Source organism: Ursus americanus, chromosome 26 (genome assembly GCF_024610735.1).
Source record: "Ursus americanus isolate L20-20 chromosome 26, mUrsAme1.1.p, whole genome shotgun sequence".
Lineage (NCBI taxonomy): Eukaryota > Metazoa > Chordata > Mammalia > Carnivora > Ursidae > Ursus > Ursus americanus.
Genome location: NC_142152.1, coordinates 31689880 through 31702279, shown reverse-complemented (window position 1 = coordinate 31702279; position 12400 = coordinate 31689880). Strand labels below are relative to the sequence as shown.

General features: G+C 46.4%; 1 long non-coding RNA gene across 1 annotated transcript in view; it reads left to right on the top strand.

The window, feature by feature from the left end:
• The first annotated feature begins 7489 nt into the window (after window positions 1-7489).
• The window catches only part of LOC123799057 (uncharacterized), a 91559-nt gene continuing 86648 nt past the window's right edge, over window positions 7490-12400 (top strand). Inside the window, exon 1 of the long non-coding RNA XR_006781490.2 lies at window positions 7490-7615. This is a non-coding gene — a long non-coding RNA (uncharacterized LOC123799057). The remainder of the gene's footprint in view (window positions 7616-12400) is intronic.

Sequence of the window (12400 nt, the reverse complement as noted above, 5' to 3'; positions counted from 1 at the left end):
GAAAGCTATTTTTTTGTGTGCCTCTGAAGTCCCCTCAGCAGCTGATGAAGAGCTGCTCCCCATCTCCCCATGGCCTTGCTTGCCGTCAAGGTCTTGTTTAGCTATATATGCTTTGAAAGGGATCTCTGAGCTTTGGGCTCCAAGTGGGAGTGGGGTTTTGATGACCTGAAAAGGAACACACCCTCCCCACCCAAGGAGAATAATGTCATTTCACAGCCTCTTAACAATGACCAGCCCCCTCAAAGTGAAGGCTTTTTTCTTTTTTTCTTTTTTTTTTCCTTCCAGAGAGTGGAGAAAGTCTCCATGGAGAAGCATGTGTTTTTGAGAGATCTTTGGCTAAAGATTAAACTTCCAAATCCAAGCAGAGCCAAATTGTATATATGCTATGATAGACTGAATTCCTGGTGAGCAAACAGCATGTTCCTCCCCCTCCCACTGTGGGGGATGTATCGGTGCCCCTTTGACATTGGACTTGGCCATATGACTTGTCTGATGGAATGTTAGTAGATGTGACTGAGCAGAGACCTTAAATGTGCTTATGTTATTGTGTGTCTGTTACCTGTCAAATATCAAGGAAAACTTGTCCTGGTTAGCTACTCATAGCTAACAACAACTTGTTATTAGCTACTCATCCCAAGACAGTGGGAACTCATGAGATGCCTTTTCTCAGTGTTTATCGGTTTGTTCTTAGTTTGAAGGCTCATTTGGAAGTGATGAGAACTGCTTCTATCGCAGGTTCTCACACCAGCCCGCTACGTGATCTCACCAACAGCACATCTCTCTGGGTCTTTGTGGATTTGTCTGTAGAGTAGCAGATTTGAAACCAGCCTGAGTCAAAGCCTCAAAAATCCCTGGCAAGCCCAGCGGAGCCACAGCTGACCTGCAGAGCAGTAAAGCAAGAAAAACGGACACCTGTAGCAAGCCACTGAGTTTTGGGGTGGTTTGTTACACATATTTGTAGAAATAAATGATAGTTAGGCTGAGATTAAAAAAAAAAAGTCAAAGGCCTCTGAATGGGGTAGAACAGGTCCCTATGACTTGCTATGTGTTGGAAATTTTCCAACTGAAAATAGAAACTTTTATCTCGGGCCATTGCAGCTACTGTAAGAAAAACAGAGGGTCACCCAGTGAGCAGCACAGGCCATGCCCCTGAAAATTCTGGGCAAGTTCAGACCCCACTGAGCTCTAGAGCACTACGCAGCTGGAAAGAGGTGTAGGTGTCAAGCATGAGAGACTCGTCCTGTCCAATGCATTCGCTTCACCATCAGTAACACTGAGCACGTACCATCTGCAGGACACTTTGTGAGGGTATCTAAGGGTTCTTGTCTTTTCACAGCTCTGCCAGAAAACCACGTTTATTCCTGCCTCAGGACCTTTGCTCTTACTGTTCCCTCTGCCTGGAATGGTCTTTGCTGAGATCCTCACCTGACATGTTGTATATTTGTTTGTTTGTAGTCTTTCTTCTTCCACTAAAATGTAAGCTCCCCAAGAATGGGATAGAATCTGTCTTATTCACTATGGTCTCCCCAACTCCTGAAACATTGTACATTCTAGGTGCTCAGTAAATGTTCCTTTAACAAATGAGCAGTGTGCTTACAATGAGGCAAATATGGAGGGGTGAAGAGAAAGGAAGAGTGTGTATCTGGGACAAAAATGAGCCATTTCACCTACCGGAAAGAGCAGAGCTTCTAGAGTCATACTCATTCTGCCATTAACTACCAACAAGCTCGGGCAAGTCATTTGTATTTGCTAACATCACTTTAGCTGCTGTAATAATGGGTCACAATAGTCACAGCTTAAACAATACAGTCATTTATTTCTCTCACTTAGAAGTCCTAAGAGGGGGGTGCCTGGATGGCTCAGTTGGTTGAGCGTCTGACTCTTGGTTTCAGCTCAGTTCATGATCTCAGGGTTGTGGGATCGAGCTCCATATCAGGCTCTGCGTTCAAACTGCAGAGTCTGCTTGTCCCTCTTCCTCTGCCCTTCCTCACCTCGCACATGTGTGCACATGCACGAGTGTGCTCTCCCTCTCTCTTTCTCTCAAATAAGTAAATCTTTTTTAAAAGGTCCTAAGAGCTCGTCTTGGGCTGGTGTGGTGGCTCCGCAGTCATCAGGGACCCAGGCTCCTTCTGTCCTACTGCTCTGCTGTCCTTACACAGGGCTTCCAGCTTGCCCAGATCAGGTGCCCTGGTTCCTCTTGTGTCTACATTCCAGCCTGCAAAGAGGAAGAAGGAGGGAAAGGAAGTCCTCCCTTCAAGGGCCGGACTCAGTTGTTCTACTCATCACTCCCATTCTCAGCCCATTGGATAGAACTTAGTCGTACGGGCACACTTGACTGCAAAGAAGTCTAAGAAATTTGTTTTTAGCTTAGTGGTCATGTTCCCACCTAACGCATTCTATCATCACAGGAAGGAAAAATGCGTCAGTAGCAATCTCTGGCACATTCTTCCTATCAACCCACTCCCAGCCCTCAGCCCCTGTTTAGTTTCTTATTTGTAAAATGTGTCTCACTATGTTACAATGAAATAAAATGAATTATTTGGAAGTGTTCTGTAAGCTCCAAAGTTCTATCCATACTTAAGTTACCAACTGTAAATGAGAATGTGAATACCCACAGAGGGTTTTTGGAATCCTAGAGCAGGGGAGATTCGTTCTAGCTGCAATGAGAAGAGTTTGTGTAGCACGTAGTTTTGAAGCTGGGCATTGCAGTATTGATTGGCATTTGTTAAGGAGGGATATAAAGACCACAGCATGGGGTGGGGGGCATGGAAAGCATCCTGGGTGATGGGGAAAGTAAGATCAAAGGTAATAAGGTGGGGATTTATTTATTTATTTATTTATTTATTTATTTATTTATTTATTTGACAGAGACAGAGACAGCCAGCGAGAGAGGGAACACAAGCAGGGGGCGTGGGAGAGGAAGAAGCAGGCGCATAGCGGAGGAGCCCGATGTGGGGCTCGATCCTATAACGCCGGGATCATGCCCTGAGCCAAAGGCAGATGCTTAACTGCTGTGCCACCCAGGTGCCCCAAGGTGGGGATTTAAATGCATGTTTGAGACACTACACAGGATACAGTTAGAGGGAGGACAGGGGCAAGAGAAGGACAGTGGACCAGGACAGGCAGAACCTTCCTACCAGGAGCAGGAGCTGAGGGGATTGAGATGGGAGGATGGGTAAGACATGATCTTCTCCACAGTGACATCTGTGCCTGGAAAAAGATGGCCTTGGGGATTGATTGGGAAGTCATTTGGGAGACTTAGGAGAGCCTGTGAGATGGGCGCAGGCCTGAGCCAGGACTGTGAGGATGGAAAGGTAGGGCTGGATGTGGGGGCTCTTGTACAGGTGGGAGCACCAGACTCGGCAGCAGGTGGGCTGGAGTAGAGAATAAATAGGCACTGATTGGGGGATTTGCCAGGTACCACTGACCAGGAGGGAGGCCCCAGAAAGGGTAAATTCCGGAGGAAGAATGTAAATTCAGAGCGTCCAGTGTGAGTCTGAGCAGCCCCCAACAGTGGGAAACTTGAGGTTTACGTATAAAATTGAAGACAAACTACTAAAGAATTTACCAAAATGATAAAGACGCTTCATGAAAATACTGTTGCCTCTTGGAGCACATCTAATGTCGAACCGCTCAGACAGCACAATTAAAATGCAGTCATGGGGAATAACTTCTTTCCCTTTCTGGAGCCCGGGCTTCTATAACTCACTCTTTATGCCCAAGTGAGGTTGGGCTGTGTCCTTACTTGACACGTGGAGGACAGTGACGAAAGCCCTGCAGGGCTAGGAGCACCTCTCCCCCAGGCTGGGGAAACATTTGGCCATTTCTTTTCTTTTCCCCAAACATACTCCTTTAGTCTGAAAACATCCAGACCTTAGTCCTCGGTCCAGCTGTGAGAAAACCTTTCCAGTTTTTGCTCATAGTGGCAAGAAGAGGTTAAAAATATCCTCTTGAGCTTAATCACAGATGAAAAATGAAAACTGGTCAGAAGGATTGTGAGGTTTTTTCCCCTTCAGAATTTTCCGTCGTTGCCATAAAATTGATTATGCAAACAAGTGCAAACTGATTTTGTTTAAACATGACCTTGAGAGTTTTCACGGACAGTGGAGGTAGAGATTGGAGATTTCTCCTCAGCCATGCAGAGTTCACTGGCCCCACCATTCCGCTCTGCAAAACTCCCAGTGACTGTCACTTCGTTCTGTGTAATTCATTTCATTTTGTTGTAGATTTGACCTTGAACGTCCTGAGCTGGGAGACAGAATTTACCAACCACTCATGGCTATTATGATCATTTCCCCTATATGTTTGGAGACCCATGTGGTCCAGGCTAGGAATATTCATAATCCACCAAACAGGAGTAATTAAAATGTAACTAAAATCCTATATTTGCGTCTGTTAGAGAACATCAAAGACTTAGTTCCTTTATAACGTATCACAATACTTTGTAAACTTCTCTCTCTATATATATACCCCCAGTACTCCCCTGTGGTTTCTCTCTCTCTCTCTCTCTCTGTATCCCCCAGCATCTCTTTCCATCTCCTTCATGTGAAATTAGCATGGTCTCTCTCCTGCCATGAAATAATACTTCCTTTTTAGAAAGGTAGTAAGCAAATTCAGGGCTTAATATGCAAACAGAGGAGACGAAATCTGGGGGCAATAACACGTTAGTCATCTTTCCGACCCCTTAATTAGATACCGTAATTCATTATTTATATTATTAATGGAAAATGCATAATAATATCCAACTTTTATGCAATGCTTTACCATTTCCAAAGTGCATTTATATCCATAACCCCTTTAGTGCTCACGACAAGAAAAGCATTGTAGTCACCACCCCTGTTTTACAGATAAGGAAACTGAGGGGAAGTGGAATGAATGTCCCCAAGTCACAGAGCTGGGAAAAAGAACCCGGATTCCAGTACCAGTTGTGTGGCTCCGACAACCTCAGTAACGTCACGGTCCCCACTCTGGACCTGGCTTCAGAGGCTCGGCTTCTTGGGGACCTGGGAGTCCCATCAGTGGGACTGCAACAAACTTCCAGCTGGGCTGCAGGACGGGGACAGCGTGGGGAGCTGAGGAGTCTGTGGCACAGAGTTGAAGGAGGCACTTGCTGACCCTTGGGACTGTGCAAGTGCGGGGTCCTTGACTCGGACACCACTGGCCCTTCACTCTCCTCACCCTAGTGGCACCCTTGCTGGGGTCCTCTGGGAAAGAGGAAAGGAATCCCAGCCCTTCCACCCTCCTCTCCACACCCAGCACAACCTGTCTCTGAAAACCGAGAGGAGGGCAACGCCTCGCTGACCTTCACGACAAGGCAGGAGGCTTTCGTGGGGCTGACGTGGGCTTTCGGCAGCTGCAGGAAGCTGGGGAAGGAGAAGCGGGTCTGGCTGACTCAAGGGAACAACAGTAGACGTTTATGGCGCCACTTAAAATATCGAACATGGGATGGGTCATTTACTATTTCGTTGGTGATTTCATTGTCTCTATACTTTGCCAAAGGTAAATGATTCATGTTCCTAATCTCCCTAGAGCAGGAGACTGAGTTCAAGCTCATTGTTCAAAAAGTGAGACAGACAGTGGCTACTGCTAATGTTTTTTAAGGAAATTAAGTCTCTCTCTTTTTCCTTTGTCTTTTTTTGGCACGTAAGTGAAGGTGACTTAGCCTCCGTCGCTCTGGCTAGCGATCCTCTCCCCATTGGAGAGTCGGGAAGGTGAAGAGAGAGCACCGTGAGCAAGAACAAGGACCCGAGTGTAGGCGTGTCTTTGATGCAGAATGAGGGGAGGGTCTCAAACTTTTCATCCCAAAGGGTGAGAGCTGTGCCTGAAGCCAGTTGACAGACCTAGTCTCTACAAACACACCTTGCATATGAGGTGGAAAAATGCCTGGGTCCTAGGCTGAGTCTGTCACTTTCGGGTAACCTAAGCAAGTCTCTGGGCCTCTATACCTCAGGGGAAAAATGAGAGCCCTGGTTTGGACTAGAGATGGCAAATAGACATTAATAGCCTTGGAATTCTTCCCAGGGCGCTGCTCCGGGCAGCCATTATTCATGAGCGCTGCAGGTGGATTGACGGCAGTGTCGTGCTGCTAAGTGTTTAACAACGGGCTCGATGTGGAGCAAAGTCCTAGTTTGCTGTGTTTGCCCATTTCTCTGGTGTAAATGCTCCCACCGTGGCTGGTTTCCAGCTTCCGTCACAGAGTCCCCGGACGTGCTGTTGGAAGAGGTGTGCATTCTTGGCTCTCACAAGCTCCAGCACGTCGCTGCTTGATGGCTCTTTCCCTTCCCTGCTTTAGCTGACCTCCAAAGTGGTGTTTGTTTCCAATAATCTAGAATTTGGTATCCCGCTCTAGTCGGTAGCACCTCTTGGGAATTTGCATTTCCTACGGTCACTGTTTTTTCTGAGTTCCCCAAAAGGCAGGACTGCGTGAGGGCTTGGTGTAGACAGTGAGAGTCCAGGGTGCAGAGGTGAAGAACAGGAGACCGAGAAGCAGGCAAGAGGAAGAGGCAAAGCAAGAATGTAGGAAAGGTGACTGGCTGCTCCTACTGTCACCTGAGAAGTCCCATGAATTGCATCTCTGGGATGAGCTAGAGGGAACAAAGAAGGCTGGATCCATTTTGCCTCCGTACCATGAGTTAGAGGTTGGGCCATGGGCATGAGCTCCCCTGTGCTTCCAAGGCCGTGCTCACAGGGACTCTAAGCACCAATGGAAAAGGCAGAGCACAGGAAGCGGGAGACACAGGCTTGAGTGGAGTGTTGTCAGGTGGCCCCCTGTGTGAAGCCGGCTGGTGTCTCTGAAGAGCTAGTCCTCTCAGCGGTAGTTGGAGTGGAGACCACTAACTATGCGGGAGCTGAGGTAGAGGGCCTCAAAACTGTCTGGAAGTACCTGTGTGGAAAGGTATGCAGTGGCCCCTTAGCTACTTCGACTTGTGCGTGTAACTCTGACCTTGATGAAGGTGCTTTTTCTTTACAGCCTGGATGCAGATGCTGGCTCTGCTGCTAACTAGCTCTGTGACCTTGGGCAAATCACTTAATCTCTCTGAACTTCAAATTTCTCACCTGTGAATTTGACATAAAAATAACACCCAACCCAATGGATTGATTGGTGGGAGGATTAAACGAGTCACAACCAGTGAAATGCTTAATACAGTTCTTGACATAAATGCTCAACTAAAGTGAGCTTTTATTAGAGTGTGTCACCATTTTTGAGGAAATTTGTACAAGACCTGTATGTTAATACCTGTGACATACTGTATTTTCCTAGAATGGTCACAACAGTATTTCTGGACTTCCATGCTTTTCAGACCATGCCACTCTGCCCACTGAGAGTCTGTGTCTTTCCCCTTGAAACTGGGTGGACACTTGTGACTGTCCTGACCAACGGAGCATGGCAGAAATGATGCTGTATGACATCTGGGCTAGGTTAGAAAAAGGATATAGCTTTTGTCTTGCATTACTCCCTCTCTCTTTCTCTCTCTCTCTCTCAGGATACTTGCCCTGGAAACCTAACCAGCATGCTGTGAGGAAACTCAAGCCACTTGCAGAAGTCCTATCAGGTGCTCCAGCCAGTTGCCCCAGCGAAGGACACTGCCAACAGCCAGCATCGACCGCCAGCCACGTGAGTAGACAAGCCTTTAGATGATTCTAGCCATCGTCTTTGGAGTTTTCCAGCTGAGGCCCCAGACATGATGGATAGGAGACAGACTGTCCCCTTGTGCCCTGTCCCAATTCATGAATCAACCCCCCAATGAGAGAAAATAAATATTGTTATTTTAAACTATTAAGTTCTGGGGTGGTTTCATAGCAGTAGAGAACGACTGACCTACCAAACTTTCATGCAAGTCCCTTTTTAGCCTTTGTCTCCCAGATTAAAGAGTGCTTGCTTATGAAATCTGTCTTCACACAGGTGAGTACCCTCCCTTGAATTCCTGTGTCGTGTTAGTTCTAGCAGAGCCCTGAGGACAAGGTCGGTGGGAACACCTCTGCGTTTGTGGCAGAAGCATGGCGCAGGGTCCAGGGGTCTTGGAAAGGAGAAAGAAAAGGAATTGAGGAGGGAAAAAGGAGTCAGAAAGAAAAGGAGGGGGCAGATAATGGAGGAGAGGGGCCTATGGCCTAGGAGGCTGGCGGTCTACACCAGGTAGCCTTGGATTGCCAGTCATGTTGCTGACTCACTTCCAGGTAGGCCCTGGATGAGCCTCTCTGCAGGAACGTGATGAGTCATACACACAACCAGACAGGGTGTGGGATGGCGTCTGCCTTTCTGCTTCAAGGCTGGGGATGTCAGCTGGGTATCATTAGATCTAACTGATTGATCTACCACTTCCTGTCAGGCTCTGTGCTGGGCTCTGGGAATGGGAGATGCTCCAAGCCCTGCCCTCAAGGAGTCAGAGTCCATTCGGGAAACAGAGTTAATAAACAGTTCAGCCACTCAGCATTTTTTTCCAAGGGAGACCTCGGCTGCTAAATATGTGGGTGGAAGTTCTGAAATGTTAAATGTGGGGTGGGAGGTGGATAGGAGGCAGAACCTGACTGCTGCATGGATTTAATTAAAACAAAAATTCTGCTTTTTATTTTGAAAGCACTTGGTTGATGTTTATTAAGCATCTGGGACTGATTGGATGGTTCAATCTAGAGACTTGTGTAAATAAAATGGTAATATTTCCAAATTGAGTATATTTTGGGTCTGATGGCTGGACTTTAGTTAAGACACTTTTGAAGGGGCTGAAACCAACTCAAACTGGCCTGAGTAGAAAAGGAGTTTATTGGCAGATATTCAGACACATTCATGGAGACTCGGTTTTTCTCCGTCTCTAGACTCTGTCTTCCACCATGCTGGCTTCAGCCTCACACTCCCCAAGGTGGTTCTAACTTCTTCAAGCTCTCCCCTCATGGTGGCAAGATGGCTGCACAGTGCCCGCCTCTCATCCTCTCAGAATCCCCCTCTTCTAGCCCAGCACACCTAGCAGAAGTCTCTAGTTCAGGGTCAGGGTCTTCTGTCCAACCCTGAAACTTTTACGGTGGCCAGAGTAGGACTGATTGACTGACTCAGGCCCACAGCATTTGCCTAACTGTGGAGCTGGGGTGGGGGAGATGAAGAGACCCAACCAAACCACATGAAGAGTTAGAGAGCTTTGGATCTCCACACAAAAATCAGGACGTCCAGCAGAAAAAAAGAGAAGGAGTGCTGGGGAATAAAATTAAATGGCCGAACAATGGTCCAGAGACAATGAGACAGTGGGACATCTCGGGAGCAGTAGAAGGAAGCCGAGCACATGAGGGGAGTTAGGCCAACATGGTTCTGGAGTCTGATTCAAATTGGCCTTCACTTGTGTGACAGAGAGGCTTATTGGTCACCTAATACATACACATATATATGTTTCCCTTTCCATTGTAGAGTGTGCCAGTCATGGAGGTGTATCACGCCTATCTTAAAGAAAGAACTGCCATTTAGCTGCAAGGACTAGAGTTAGCTTTGGAGCTAAAGCCGTGTGCTTCCAGGGCATCCCCCCAGCCAAAGAGCATGGCCGTTCCTGCCCAGCACAAGAGGTTTCCGATGGGCATTTGCTCTGGGTCTCCCTGTCGAGTTGGCTGGGACTTTGTCAGATCTGCTGTGCAGTCTGAGGCTCAATCCCTGAATCACTGTGTAGAAGGTCTTCCGTGGATCGGGAGCATCCACGTGGGACTGTTAGGGAAGCAAAAAAAAAAAAAAATCTTTGGTGGTATCTGTCTGCATTGCCGGCATACTTCCTTATAATTCCTACTCTGGTAAATATAGATCTTCAAAGTGGAAATATTGGAAGTAGTTTTAAGAAGAGCTTGGCTGTTGTCTTAGTTCGTGCTGCTATAACAGAATACTGTAGACCGAGTGTCTGTAAAAACAACAGAAATTTCTCTCACACAGTTCTGGAGCCTGGAAGTCCAAGATAAGGTGCCAGAAGATGGGTCTGGTGAGGGCCCACTACCTAGTTCATAGATCACTGTCTTCAAGTTGTGTCCTCATATGGGAGGGAGGACAAGGGGTCTCTGTGGGATCTCTTTTATTAGGCCACTAATCCCACACTGATGGCTCTACCTTCATGATCTAATCACCTCCCAAAGGCCTCACCTCCAAATACCGTCACAGTGGGGATTAGGTTTCAACATAGGAATTTTGGGAGAACCTAAACATTCAGTGTATGGCAACTGTCATTAAGTGGTTGCCCTTAACAAAAGCTCAAAACAACCCTGAAAACCCAGCTATGGTTCAGTGTTTTAAATAACATTTCATAAAAATGTGACACATACGTGGAAAGGTGCCCAGAATATAAATGCGTAAGATCAACGAATTACTACAAAGCAAAACACTGCTGTACTCACCATCCAGGTCAGGGAAAAAAAAATGTTTTCACCCTAGATGTCCCCTGCCTTCCCCCCACCATACATCCCTTCTCAAAATGCTTGACAAGTTTCACATTCTAAATTTAGTACAGGAAACAGATTTGTTCAACCCCTTTAGTCAATGGACTGACAGAGTGGAAAAGGTACAGAGAAACTTTCTCTTACTCGTTTTGTTTGTTGGCTTTAAACTTAAAGAATAAGTTTTATCTTTAAGATGTCACATCCCAGAACATCTCTCAGGCACTGGACAAGGATGGGGGGATGGGGAGAGGCAGAAGTTAAATTCTGTTCTATCCTTGTTCAGGAGTCTAATCTTGATAAGCAAAGAATGTAATTAAAATGGATTACAGACTATTAAACACAAACAAGAGCAAAATGATTGCAGCGTGTGCAAGCCAGTAATTAAAGCCTTAAAAGAGGAAAAAGTCACCATCACTTAAAATGTTTATTTGTCAAGGTTAGTAACAAATATTGACATGAGAGCTTTTTTCTTTTCTTTTCTTCCTAGCAGCAGGCTCTCAGCAATTAGTGATGCATATTCCAGAATCAATATGGCCTCAGGTCCAAAGCAGTAGGCTCCATACATTTTAAAATTAGTCAGTGTAATAGCAGACTGGCTCCATAAAGCCCAGCCGCTGGGAGCATCATTCAATTACTGCTCATTACAAGACAAAGAGGAGCGTGTCAGGAATCACGTCTCCTTAAATTGGTTTCATCTCAAAGATACATTCTTAGGATGACCATCAGGGAGAGACTTCTTAATGGCAAAGGATTTCATGTTTTACCTTTGCTGTTGCAAAACTTGACTCCATAAGGTGGAATGTTTCTTAAAAGTATAGTTTCATTGATGAAAAGCCTGGACTCTGGGGTCAGGCTACCCAGATTCAAATCACAGCTGTATCACTTTGTAATTGTATGACTTTGGGCAAGTTATGCCACTTCTCTGTCTCTTAGTTTCCTCGTCTGTAAAATGACAATAATAATCATATCTGCCTTGTAAGGTACATTGAAGAGTAAATGAGATAATATGTGCACAGGTCCCGGCGTGCAGTAGGAGCTCATGCTGTTAGCTGCCGAAGCCCAGTGGCTTTACTCAATGAATTTCATTTGTCTTTCAAGCCGAGCCCCCACCATGGGCCAGTGGAGGAGGGAGGTAGAGGGGGCTGCAGCGCACATAGCCATTCAGGGACCCCGCGCTTGGTAGCTACACCAGGAGGAACATGCAGCTGGAGGAGAAGAGAGTAGAAACCCACTCAGAAGTGACACACGTGATTTCTAACGTGTCTCCTTCGGAATCTGCCTACTGAGTGCCAAGGAGCCCCGGGGAATGTTAGGGGTAGAATGTTTAGTGAGTCTCTACTGTACGTATTATCATCATCATTATTAAAGTTATAGGTTCCGTATGAGTTTTACTGTGTGAAATTTGGAGAATATATTTGACCTACAACATGACCAAATTCCCAGATAACTCACTCGTTCAACAGCTATTCGTTGAGTACTTATAATGAGCTGGTACTGTTCTAGGTGTGGGAGACAGGGATAAAATTGATCAGATGAGGGGCGCCTGGGTGGCGCAGTCGTTAAGCATCTGCCTTCGGCTCAGGGCATGATCCTGGCGTTCTAGGATCGAGTCCCACGTCAGGCTCTTCCACTAGGAGCCTGCTTCTTCCTCTCCCGCTCCCTCTGCTTGTATTTCCTCTCTCGTTGGCTGTCTCTATCTCTGTCGAATGAATAAATAAAATCTTAAAAAAAAAATTCATCAGATGAGGACCCTCACCCCATAGAGCTTCTAGTACAAAAACAATATAACCAAGTCTGAAACTAGATGAGACCTGATGGCATTAGGTTCTAGCAATGTGTGTCAGGGGCTGGGGGGTGGGGGGCAGTGAGGGAAGTGGTGTTTGTGCTGCCACCTGAATGACAAGATGGAGGCAGCCAGAGGGAAATCTGGAGGAAGAGTTCTCCAGGCAGAGGAACATCAGTAGGTTTCAAGAGTTGTAAACAAGGACATGTAGCTAGAAGACAG